This window comes from Phyllobates terribilis, unplaced genomic scaffold, assembly GCF_046119375.1.
Source record: "Phyllobates terribilis strain yellow unplaced genomic scaffold, ASM4611937v1 Scaffold_108__1_contigs__length_5656254, whole genome shotgun sequence".
NCBI lineage: Eukaryota > Metazoa > Chordata > Amphibia > Anura > Dendrobatidae > Phyllobates > Phyllobates terribilis.
In genome coordinates, this window is record NW_027362868.1 from 3,212,456 (window position 1) to 3,224,508 (window position 12,053).

Sequence of the window (12,053 nt, forward strand, 5' to 3'; positions counted from 1 at the left end):
TTTTGGTTCAACTTCAGCAACTGTGCATTGCATTGCCATGTAATGTAATGTAATGCAATGCTATGTATCTACCTCTCCCTCTATACTTCCTTTTGGATAAACAGACATATTAGGCAAGCATTTTGGAGCTTTCACCTAAATAACTACAGGTGGTGAGATAAGCTGCACAATATAATTGACCTTTCAGTATATTGTTGCACACACACCATCTATTTAGCAAATGCCCTTGTTATCAACAGCAGCCTTTTAAACTCACCTGAGCTAACGGGTATGTGAGCTGGTTACTCTGCTGCGCTTAAAATTTCTTTTTTGGTTTGCTACAATGCCTTTTCTGAAACGTTGTCTCCCTCTGCTGGAACACTGACTTCTTTCATTTAATGCCTGCAGACTATAAAAGAGAAACCAACCCAAAAAGTTTGGTTGATTAGTCTGTGGCATTCTTTTAAACTGTTGCTTATGGCGGTCTCTGTGAGCTTCTCAGTGACATTCAGCCATCCAGGTATCCCGCCTGCAGTAGACGGAATGTGGCAATGGAACGCTGGCTGCGCGTGTCATAATAGGCTCTGAGCCTTTATATACCTGCGCACAGCAGCAGCCACCTTCAGTCTGCTGCTGGACAGCCAGCAGCAGCAGCAGCAGGAGAGGTAATTAATCAGCAACCCTCCTGCTAAGGGTAGACAGCTGCTCGTTCCACCCCCCCCCGCCTTAATTGGTTCTCCTCCCTTCCAACGGTGTTGAGGCGGGTGGGAACAGCCGGGGGTTGAGGGTACTGTGCTAAAAGAGTTGGAGTTATGCAGATCTAAAACGCGTGGATTGCAGCAGCAGCAAGCCGAAAAGTGCAGGCATGTGAGGGATCTAGAGGTTGACAGCATGTCTTCTTAACGGGAGTCCAGGTGGCCATCTCCACAAATGGACTTTTCAGAATCCTTGGGTGGCACCGTAGTCGGAAACCAATTCTGGTTATCGCTTCTCGGCCTTTTGGCTAAGATCAAGTGTAGTATCTGTTCTTATCAGTTTAATATCTGATACGTCCCCTATCTGGGGACCATATATTAAATGGATTTTTAGAACAGGGAGATGGAAAAAGAGCTTGCTCTGTCCACTCCACGCATTGACCTGGTATTGCAGTATCTCCAGGACCGGTGCACCCCTTCTTTAATGCAGTTTCTAAAATCAGAAAGAATTGAATTCAATGCTTTTTGTTCATTTTGCTTGTTTGTCGGATTTTGGGATGGACTCTTTGGCTTTGCTTTTCTTCTCCTCATTGGATTTTTCATGTTAAAAGTTGCAGAAGCCAGATGACAAGCTCATTTTGGTTCAACTTCAGCAACTGTGCATTGCATTGCCATGTAATGTAATGTAATGCAATGCTATCTATCTAGCTCTCCCTCTATACTTCCTTTTGGATAAACAGACATATTAGGCAAGCATTTTGGAGCTTTCACCTAAATAACTACAGGTGGTGAGATAAGCTGCACAATATAATTGACCTTTCAGTATATTGTTGCACACACACCATCTATTTAGCAAATGCCCTTGTTATCAACAGCAGCCTTTTAAACTCACCTGAGCTAACAGGTATGTGCGCTGGTTACTCTGCTGCGCTTAAAATTTCTTTTTTGGTTTGCTACAATGCCTTTTCTGAAACGTTGTCTCCCTCTGCTGGAACACTGACTTCTTTCATTTAATGCCTGCAGACTATAAAAGAGAAACCAACCCAAAAAGTTTGGTTGATTAGTCTGTGGCATTCTTTTAAACTGTTGCTTATGGCGGTCTCTGTGAGCTTCTCAGTGACATTCAGCCATCCAGGTATCCCGCCTGCAGTAGACGGAATGTGGCAATGGAACGCTGGCTGCGCGTGTCATAATAGGCTCTGAGCCTTTATATACCTGCGCACAGCAGCAGCCACCTTCAGTCTGCTGCTGGACAGCCAGCAGCAGCAGCAGCAGGAGAGGTAATTAATCAGCAACCCTCCTGCTAAGGGTAGACAGCTGCTCGTTCCACCCGCCCCCCGCCTTAATTGGTTCTCCTCCCTTCCAACAGTGTTGAGGCGGGTGGGAACAGCCGGGGGTTGAGGGTACTGTGCTAAAAGAGGTGGAGTTATGCAGATCTAAAACGCGTGGATTGCAGCAGCAGCATGCCGAAAAGTGCAGGCATGTGAGGGATCTAGAGGTTGACAGCATGTCTTCTTAACGGGAGTCCAAGTGGCCATCTCCACAAATGGACTTTTCAGAATCCTTGGGTGGCACCGTAGTCGGAAACCAATTCTGGTTATCGCTTCTCGGCCTTTTGGCTAAGATCAAGTGTAGTATCTGTTCTTATCAGTTTAATATCTGATACGTCCCCTATCTGGGGACGATATATTAAATGGATTTTTAGAACAGGGAGATGGAAAAAGAGCTTGCTCTGTCCACTCCACGCATTGACCTGGTATTGCAGTATCTCCAGGACCGGTGCACCCCTTCTTTAATGCAGTTTCTAAAATCAGAAAGAATTGAATTCAATGCTTTTTGTTCATTTTGCTTGTTTGTCGGATTTTGGGATGGACTCTTTGGCTTTGCTTTTCTTCTCCTCATTGGATTTTTCATGTTAAAAGTTGCAGAAGCCAGATGACAAGCTCATTTTGGTTCAACTTCAGCAACTGTGCATTGCATTGCCATGTAATGTAATGTAATGCAATGCTATCTATCTAGCTCTCCCTCTATACTTCCTTTTGGATAAACAGACATATTAGGCAAGCATTTTGGAGCTTTCACCTAAATAACTACAGGTGGTGAGATAAGCTGCACAATATAATTGACCTTTCAGTATATTGTTGCACACACACCATCTATTTAGCAAATGCCCTTGTTATCAACAGCAGCCTTTTAAACTCACCTGAGCTAACAGGTATGTGAGCTGGTTACTCTGCTGCGCTTAAAATTTCTTTTTTGGTTTGCTACAATGCCTTTTCTGAAACGTTGTCTCCCTCTGCTGGAACACTGACTTCTTTCATTTAATGCCTGCAGACTATAAAAGAGAAACCAACCCAAAAAGTTTGGTTGATTAGTCTGTGGCATTCTTTTAAACTGTTGCTTATGGCGGTCTCTGTGAGCTTCTCAGTGACATTCAGCCATCCAGGTATCCCGCCTGCAGTAGACGGAATGTGGCAATGGAACGCTGGCTGCGCGTGTCATAATAGGCTCTGAGCCTTTATATACCTGCGCACAGCAGCAGCCACCTTCAGTCTGCTGCTGGACAGCCAGCAGCAGCAGCAGCAGGAGAGGTAATTAATCAGCAACCCTCCTGCTAAGGGTAGACAGCTGCTCGTTCCACCCACCCCCCCCCCCGCCTTAATTGGTTCTCCTCCCTTCCAACGGTGTTGAGGCGGGTGGGAACAGCCGGGGGTTGAGGGTACTGTGCTAAAAGAGGTGGAGTTATGCAGATCTAAAACGCGTGGATTGCAGCAGCAGCAAGCCGAAAAGTGCAGGCATGTGAGGGATCTAGAGGTTGACAGCATGTCTTCTTAACGGGAGTCCAGGTGGCCATCTCCACAAATGGACTTTTCAGAATCCTTGGGTGGCACCGTAGTCGGAAACCAATTCTGGTTATCGCTTCTCGGCCTTTTGGCTAAGATCAAGTGTAGTATCTGTTCTTATCAGTTTAATATCTGATACGTCCCCTATCTGGGGACCATATATTAAATGGATTTTTAGAACAGGGAGATGGAAAAAGAGCTTGCTCTGTCCACTCCACGCATTGACCTGGTATTGCAGTATCTCCAGGACCGGTGCACCCCTTCTTTAATGCAGTTTCTAAAATCAGAAAGAATTGAATTCAATGCTTTTTGTTCATTTTGCTTGTTTGTCGGATTTTGGGATGGACTCTTTGGCTTTGCTTTTCTTCTCCTCATTGGATTTTTCATGTTAAAAGTTGCAGAAGCCAGATGACAAGCTCATTTTGGTTCAACATCAGCAACTGTGCATTGCATTGCCATGTAATGTAATGTAATGCAATGCTATCTATCTAGCTCTCCCTCTATACTTCCTTTTGGATAAACAGACATATTAGGCAAGCATTTTGGAGCTTTCACCTAAATAACTACAGGTGGTGAGATAAGCTGCACAATATAATTGACCTTTCAGTATATTGTTGCACACACACCATCTATTTAGCAAATGCCCTTGTTATCAACAGCAGCCTTTTAAACTCACCTGAGCTAACAGGTATGTGAGCTGGTTACTCTGCTGCGCTTAAAATTTCTTTTTTGGTTTGCTACAATGCCTTTTCTGAAAAGTTGTCTCCCTCTGCTGGAACACTGACTTCTTTCATTTAATGCCTGCAGACTATAAAAGAGAAACCAACCCAAAAAGTTTGGTTGATTAGTCTGTGGCATTCTTTTAAACTGTTGCTTATGGCGGTCTCTGTGAGCTTCTCAGTGACATTCAGCCATCCAGGTATCCCGCCTGCAGTAGACGGAATGTGGCAATGGAACGCTGGCTGCGCGTGTCATAATAGGCTCTGAGCCTTTATATACCTGCGCACAGCAGCAGCCACCTTCAGTCTGCTGCTGGACAGCCAGCAGCAGCAGCAGCAGGAGAGGTAATTAATCAGCAACCCTCCTGCTAAGGGTAGACAGCTGCTCGTTCCACCCCCCCCCGCCTTAATTGGTTCTCCTCCCTTCCAACGGTGTTGAGGCGGGTGGGAACATCCGGGGGTTGAGGGTACTGTGCTAAAAGAGGTGGAGTTATGCAGATCTAAAACGCGTGGATTGCAGCAGCAGCAAGCCGAAAAGTGCAGGCATGTGAGGGATCTAGAGGTTGACAGCATGTCTTCTTAACGGGAGTCCAGGTGGCCATCTCCACAAATGGACTTTTCAGAATCCTTGGGTGGCACCGTAGTCGGAAACCAATTCTGGTTATCGCTTCTCGGCCTTTTGGCTAAGATCAAGTGTAGTATCTGTTCTTATCAGTTTAATATCTGATACGTCCCCTATCTGGGGACCATATATTAAATGGATTTTTAGAACAGGGAGATGGAAAAAGAGCTTGCTCTGTCCACTCCACGCATTGACCTGGTATTGCAGTATCTCCAGGACCGGTGCACCCCTTCTTTAATGCAGTTTCTAAAATCAGAAAGAATTGAATTCAATGCTTTTTGTTCATTTTGCTTGTTTGTCGGATTTTGGGATGGACTCTTTACTTTGCTTTTCTTCTCCTCATTGGATTTTTCATGTTAAAAGTTGCAGAAGCCAGATGACAAGCTCATTTTGGTTCAACTTCAGCAACTGTGCATTGCATTGCCATGTAATGTAATGTAATGCAATGCTATCTATCTAGCTCTCCCTCTATACTTCCTTTTGGATAAACAGACATATTAGGCAAGCATTTTGGAGCTTTCACCTAAATAACTACAGGTGGTGAGATAAGCTGCACAATATAATTGACCTTTCAGTATATTGTTGCACACACACCATCTATTTAGCAAATGCCCTTGTTATCAACAGCAGCCTTTTAAACTCACCTGAGCTAACAGGTATGTGAGCTGGTTACTCTGCTGCGCTTAAAATTTCTTTTTTGGTTTGCTACAATGCCTTTTCTGAAACGTTGTCTCCCTCTGCTGGAACACTGACTTCTTTCATTTAATGCCTGCAGACTATAAAAGAGAAACCAACCCAAAAAGTTTGGTTGATTAGTCTGTGGCATTCTTTTAAACTGTTGCTTATGGCGGTCTCTGTGAGCTTCTCAGTGACATTCAGCCATCCAGGTATCCCGCCTGCAGTAGACGGAATGTGGCAATGGAACGCTGGCTGCGCGTGTCATAATAGGCTCTGAGCCTTTATATACCTGCGCACAGCAGCAGCCACCTTCAGTCTGCTGCTGGACAGCCAGCAGCAGCAGCAGCAGGAGAGGTAATTAATCAGCAACCCTCCTGCTAAGGGTAGACAGCTGCTCGTTCCACCCCCCCCCGCCTTAATTGGTTCTCCTCCCTTCCAACGGTGTTGAGGCGGGTGGGAACAGCCGGGGGTTGAGGGTACTGTGCTAAAAGAGGTGGAGTTATGCAGATCTAAAACGCGTGGATTGCAGCAGCAGCAAGCCGAAAAGTGCAGGCATGTGAGGGATCTAGAGGTTGACAGCATGTCTTCTTAACGGGAGTCCAGGTGGCCATCTCCACAAATGGACTTTTCAGAATCCTTGGGTGGCACCGTAGTCGGAAACCAATTCTGGTTATCGCTTCTCGGCCTTTTGGCTAAGATCAAGTGTAGTATCTGTTCTTATCAGTTTAATATCTGATACGTCCCCTATCTGGGGACCATATATTAAATGGATTTTTAGAACAGGGAGATGGAAAAAGAGCTTGCTCTGTCCACTCCACGCATTGACCTGGTATTGCAGTATCTCCAGGACCGGTGCACCCCTTCTTTAATGCAGTTTCTAAAATCAGAAAGAATTGAATTCAATGCTTTTTGTTCATTTTGCTTGTTTGTCGGATTTTGGGATGGACTCTTTGGCTTTGCTTTTCTTCTCCTCATTGGATTTTTCATGTTAAAAGTTGCAGAAGCCAGATGACAAGCTCATTTTGGTTCAACTTCAGCAACTGTGCATTGCATTGCCATGTAATGTAATGTAATGCAATGCTATCTATCTAGCTCTATATCTATACTTCCTTTTGGATAAACAGACATATTAGGCAAGCATTTTGGAGCTTTCACCTAAATAACTACAGGTGGTGAGATAAGCTGCACAATATAATTGACCTTTCAGTATATTGTTGCACACACACCATCTATTTAGCAAATGCCCTTGTTATCAACAGCAGCCTTTTAAACTCACCTGAGCTAACAGGTATGTGAGCTGGTTACTCTGCTGCGCTTAAAATTTCTTTTTTGGTTTGCTACAATGCCTTTTCTGAAACGTTGTCTCCCTCTGCTGGAACACTGACTTCTTTCATTTAATGCCTGCAGACTATAAAAGAGAAACCAACCCAAAAAGTTTGGTTGATTAGTCTGTGGCATTCTTTTAAACTGTTGCTTATGGCGGTCTCTGTGAGCTTCTCAGTGACATTCAGCCATCCAGGTATCCCGCCTGCAGTAGACGGAATGTGGCAATGGAACGCTGGCTGCGCGTGTCATAATAGGCTCTGAGCCTTTATATACCTGCGCACAGCAGCAGCCACCTTCAGTCTGCTGCTGGACAGCCAGCAGCAGCAGCAGCAGGAGAGGTAATTAATCAGCAACCCTCCTGCTAAGGGTAGACAGCTGCTCGTTCCACCCCCCCCCCCCGCCTTAATTGGTTCTCCTCCCTTCCAACGGTGTTGAGGCGGGTGGGAACAGCCGGGGGTTGAGGGTACTGTGCTAAAAGAGGTGGAGTTATGCAGATCTAAAACGCGTGGATTGCAGCAGCAGCAAGCCGAAAAGTGCAGGCATGTGAGGGATCTAGAGGTTGACAGCATGTCTTCTTAACGGGAGTCCAGGTGGCCATCTCCACAAATGGACTTTTCAGAATCCTTGGGTGGCACCGTAGTCGGAAACCAATTCTGGTTATCGCTTCTCGGCCTTTTGGCTAAGATCAAGTGTAGTATCTGTTCTTATCAGTTTAATATCTGATACGTCCCCTATCTGGGGACCATATATTAAATGGATTTTTAGAACAGGGAGATGGAAAAAGAGCTTGCTCTGTCCACTCCACGCATTGACCTGGTATTGCAGTATCTCCAGGACCGGTGCACCCCTTCTTTAATGCAGTTTCTAAAATCAGAAAGAATTGAATTCAATGCTTTTTGTTCATTTTGCTTGTTTGTCGGATTTTGGGATGGACTCTTTGGCTTTGCTTTTCTTCTCCTCATTGGATTTTTCATGTTAAAAGTTGCAGAAGCCAGATGACAAGCTCATTTTGGTTCAACTTCAGCAACTGTGCATTGCATTGCCATGTAATGTAATGTAATGCAATGCTATCTATCTAGCTCTCCCTCTATACTTCCTTTTGGATAAACAGACATATTAGGCAAGCATTTTGGAGCTTTCACCTAAATAACTACAGGTGGTGAGATAAGCTGCACAATATAATTGACCTTTCAGTATATTGTTGCACACACACCATCTATTTAGCAAATGCCCTTGTTATCAACAGCAGCCTTTTAAACTCACCTGAGCTAACAGGTATGTGAGCTGGTTACTCTGCTGCGCTTAAAATTTCTTTTTTGGGTTGCTACAATGCCTTTTCTGAAACGTTGTCTCCCTCTGCTGGAACACTGACTTCTTTCATTTAATGCCTGCAGACTATAAAAGAGAAACCAACCCAAAAAGTTTGGTTGATTAGTCTGTGGCATTCTTTTAAACTGTTGCTTATGGCGGTCTCTGTGAGCTTCTCAGTGACATTCAGCCATCCAGGTATCCCGCCTGCAGTAGACGGAATGTGGCAATGGAACGCTGGCTGCGCGTGTCATAATAGGCTCTGAGCCTTTATATACCTGCGCACAGCAGCAGCCACCTTCAGTCTGCTGCTGGACAGCCAGCAGCAGCAGCAGCAGGAGAGGTAATTAATCAGCAACCCTCCTGCTAAGGGTAGACAGCTGCTCGTTCCACCCCCCCCCCCGCCTTAATTGGTTCTCCTCCCTTCCAACGGTGTTGAGGCGGGTGGGAACAGCCGGGGGTTGAGGGTACTGTGCTAAAAGAGGTGGAGTTATGCAGATCTAAAACGCGTGGATTGCAGCAGCAGCAAGCCGAAAAGTGCAGGCATGTGAGGGATCTAGAGGTTGACAGCATGTCTTCTTAACGGGAGTCCAGGTGGCCATCTCCACAAATGGACTTTTCAGAATCCTTGGGTGGCACCGTAGTCGGAAACCAATTCTGGTTATCGCTTCTCGGCCTTTTGGCTAAGATCAAGTGTAGTATCTGTTCTTATCAGTTTAATATCTGATACGTCCCCTATCTGGGGACCATATATTAAATGGATTTTTAGAACAGGGAGATGGAAAAAGAGCTTGCTGTGTCCACTCCACGCATTGACCTGGTATTGCAGTATCTCCAGGACCGGTGCACCCCTTCTTTAATGCAGTTTCTAAAATCAGAAAGAATTGAATTCAATGCTTTTTGTTCATTTTGCTTGTTTGTCGGATTTTGGGATGGACTCTTTGGCTTTGCTTTTCTTCTCCTCATTGGATTTTTCATGTTAAAAGTTGCAGAAGCCAGATGACAAGCTCATTTTGGTTCAACTTCAGCAACTGTGCATTGCATTGCCATGTAATGTAATGTAATGCAATGCTATCTATCTAGCTCTCCCTCTATACTTCCTTTTGGATAAACAGACATATTAGGCAAGCATTTTGGAGCTTTCACCTAAATAACTACAGGTGGTGAGATAAGCTGCACAATATAATTGACCTTTCAGTATATTGTTGCACACACACCATCTATTTAGCAAATGCCCTTGTTATCAACAGCAGCCTTTTAAACTCACCTGAGCTAACAGGTATGTGAGCTGGTTACTCTGCTGCGCTTAAAATTTCTTTTTTGGTTTGCTACAATGCCTTTTCTAAAACGTTGTCTCCCTCTGCTGGAACACTGACTTCTTTCATTTAATGCCTGCAGACTATAAAAGAGAAACCAACCCAAAAAGTTTGGTTGATTAGTCTGTGGCATTCTTTTAAACTGTTGCTTATGGCGGTCTCTGTGAGCTTCTCAGTGACATTCAGCCATCCAGGTATCCCGCCTGCAGTAGACGGAATGTGGCAATGGAACGCTGGCTGCGCGTGTCATAATAGGCTCTGAGCCTTTATATACCTGCGCACAGCAGCAGCCACCTTCAGTCTGCTGCTGGACAGCCAGCAGCAGCAGCAGCAGGAGAGGTAATTAATCAGCAACCCTCCTGCTAAGGGTAGACAGCTGCTCGTTCCACCCACCCCCCCCCCGCCTTAATTGGTTCTCCTCCCTTCCAACGGTGTTGAGGCGGGTGGGAACAGCCGGGGGTTGAGGGTACTGTGCTAAAAGAGGTGGAGTTATGCAGATCTAAAACGCGTGGATTGCAGCAGCAGCAAGCCGAAAAGTGCAGGCATGTGAGGGATCTAGAGGTTGACAGCATGTCTTCTTAACGGGAGTCCAGGTGGCCATCTCCACAAATGGACTTTTCAGAATCCTTGGGTGGCACCGTAGTCGGAAACCAATTCTGGTTATCGCTTCTCGGCCTTTTGGCTAAGATCAAGTGTAGTATCTGTTCTTATCAGTTTAATATCTGATACGTCCCCTATCTGGGGACCATATATTAAATGGATTTTTAGAACAGGGAGATGGAAAAAGAGCTTGCTCTGTCCACTCCACGCATTGACCTGGTATTGCAGTATCTCCAGGACCGGTGCACCCCTTCTTTAATGCAGTTTCTAAAATCAGAAAGAATTGAATTCAATGCTTTTTGTTCATTTTGCTTGTTTGTCGGATTTTGGGATGGACTCTTTGGCTTTGCTTTTCTTCTCCTCATTGGATTTTTCATGTTAAAAGTTGCAGAAGCCAGATGACAAGCTCATTTTGGTTCAACATCAGCAACTGTGCATTGCATTGCCATGTAATGTAATGTAATGCAATGCTATCTATCTAGCTCTCCCTCTATACTTCCTTTTGGATAAACAGACATATTAGGCAAGCATTTTGGAGCTTTCACCTAAATAACTACAGGTGGTGAGATAAGCTGCACAATATAATTGACCTTTCAGTATATTGTTGCACACACACCATCTATTTAGCAAATGCCCTTGTTATCAACAGCAGCCTTTTAAACTCACCTGAGCTAACAGGTATGTGAGCTGGTTACTCTGCTGCGCTTAAAATTTCTTTTTTGGTTTGCTACAATGCCTTTTCTGAAAAGTTGTCTCCCTCTGCTGGAACACTGACTTCTTTCATTTAATGCCTGCAGACTATAAAAGAGAAACCAACCCAAAAAGTTTGGTTGATTAGTCTGTGGCATTCTTTTAAACTGTTGCTTATGGCGGTCTCTGTGAGCTTCTCAGTGACATTCAGCCATCCAGGTATCCCGCCTGCAGTAGACGGAATGTGGCAATGGAACGCTGGCTGCGCGTGTCATAATAGGCTCTGAGCCTTTATATACCTGCGCACAGCAGCAGCCACCTTCAGTCTGCTGCTGGACAGCCAGCAGCAGCAGCAGCAGGAGAGGTAATTAATCAGCAACCCTCCTGCTAAGGGTAGACAGCTGCTCGTTCCACCCCCCCCCGCCTTAATTGGTTCTCCTCCCTTCCAACGGTGTTGAGGCGGGTGGGAACATCCGGGGGTTGAGGGTACTGTGCTAAAAGAGGTGGAGTTATGCAGATCTAAAACGCGTGGATTGCAGCAGCAGCAAGCCGAAAAGTGCAGGCATGTGAGGGATCTAGAGGTTGACAGCATGTCTTCTTAACGGGAGTCCAGGTGGCCATCTCCACAAATGGACTTTTCAGAATCCTTGGGTGGCACCGTAGTCGGAAACCAATTCTGGTTATCGCTTCTCGGCCTTTTGGCTAAGATCAAGTGTAGTATCTGTTCTTATCAGTTTAATATCTGATACGTCCCCTATCTGGGGACCATATATTAAATGGATTTTTAGAACAGGGAGATGGAAAAAGAGCTTGCTCTGTCCACTCCACGCATTGACCTGGTATTGCAGTATCTCCAGGACCGGTGCACCCCTTCTTTAATGCAGTTTCTAAAATCAGAAAGAATTGAATTCAATGCTTTTTGTTCATTTTGCTTGTTTGTCGGATTTTGGGATGGACTCTTTACTTTGCTTTTCTTCTCCTCATTGGATTTTTCATGTTAAAAGTTGCAGAAGCCAGATGACAAGCTCATTTTGGTTCAACTTCAGCAACTGTGCATTGCATTGCCATGTAATGTAATGTAATGCAATGCTATCTATCTAGCTCTCCCTCTATACTTCCTTTTGGATAAACAGACATATTAGGCAAGCATTTTGGAGCTTTCACCTAAATAACTACAGGTGGTGAGATAAGCTGCACAATATAATTGACCTTTCAGTATATTGTTGCACACACACCATCTATTTAGCAAATGCCCTTGTTATCAACAGCAGCCTTTT

At 44.9% G+C, this 12,053-nt stretch overlaps 9 non-coding genes across 9 annotated transcripts; all 9 read left to right on the top strand.

Annotated features, from left to right (window-relative positions):
- Positions 1-962: 962 nt before the first annotated feature.
- Positions 963-1,153, top strand: LOC141200049 (U2 spliceosomal RNA). Its single transcript, XR_012271784.1, has one exon. It is a non-coding gene; the product is annotated as a U2 spliceosomal RNA (small nuclear RNA).
- Positions 1,154-2,273: 1,120 nt separating this feature from the next.
- On the top strand, positions 2,274-2,464 carry LOC141200231 (U2 spliceosomal RNA). The gene has a single exon (XR_012271957.1). It is a non-coding gene; the product is annotated as a U2 spliceosomal RNA (small nuclear RNA).
- Positions 2,465-3,589: 1,125 nt separating this feature from the next.
- LOC141200051 (U2 spliceosomal RNA) lies at positions 3,590-3,780 on the top strand. The gene has a single exon (XR_012271786.1). It is a non-coding gene; the product is annotated as a U2 spliceosomal RNA (small nuclear RNA).
- Positions 3,781-4,899: 1,119 nt separating this feature from the next.
- LOC141200052 (U2 spliceosomal RNA) lies at positions 4,900-5,090 on the top strand. The gene has a single exon (XR_012271787.1). It is a non-coding gene; the product is annotated as a U2 spliceosomal RNA (small nuclear RNA).
- A 1,118-nt stretch (positions 5,091-6,208) lies between these two features.
- On the top strand, positions 6,209-6,399 carry LOC141200053 (U2 spliceosomal RNA). The gene has a single exon (XR_012271788.1). It is a non-coding gene; the product is annotated as a U2 spliceosomal RNA (small nuclear RNA).
- A 1,122-nt stretch (positions 6,400-7,521) lies between these two features.
- On the top strand, positions 7,522-7,712 carry LOC141200055 (U2 spliceosomal RNA). The gene has a single exon (XR_012271789.1). It is a non-coding gene; the product is annotated as a U2 spliceosomal RNA (small nuclear RNA).
- A 1,121-nt stretch (positions 7,713-8,833) lies between these two features.
- On the top strand, positions 8,834-9,024 carry LOC141200573 (U2 spliceosomal RNA). The gene has a single exon (XR_012272290.1). It is a non-coding gene; the product is annotated as a U2 spliceosomal RNA (small nuclear RNA).
- Positions 9,025-10,148: 1,124 nt separating this feature from the next.
- On the top strand, positions 10,149-10,339 carry LOC141200056 (U2 spliceosomal RNA). Its single transcript, XR_012271790.1, has one exon. It is a non-coding gene; the product is annotated as a U2 spliceosomal RNA (small nuclear RNA).
- A 1,119-nt stretch (positions 10,340-11,458) lies between these two features.
- LOC141200057 (U2 spliceosomal RNA) lies at positions 11,459-11,649 on the top strand. Its single transcript, XR_012271791.1, has one exon. It is a non-coding gene; the product is annotated as a U2 spliceosomal RNA (small nuclear RNA).
- Positions 11,650-12,053: the final 404 nt, after the last annotated feature.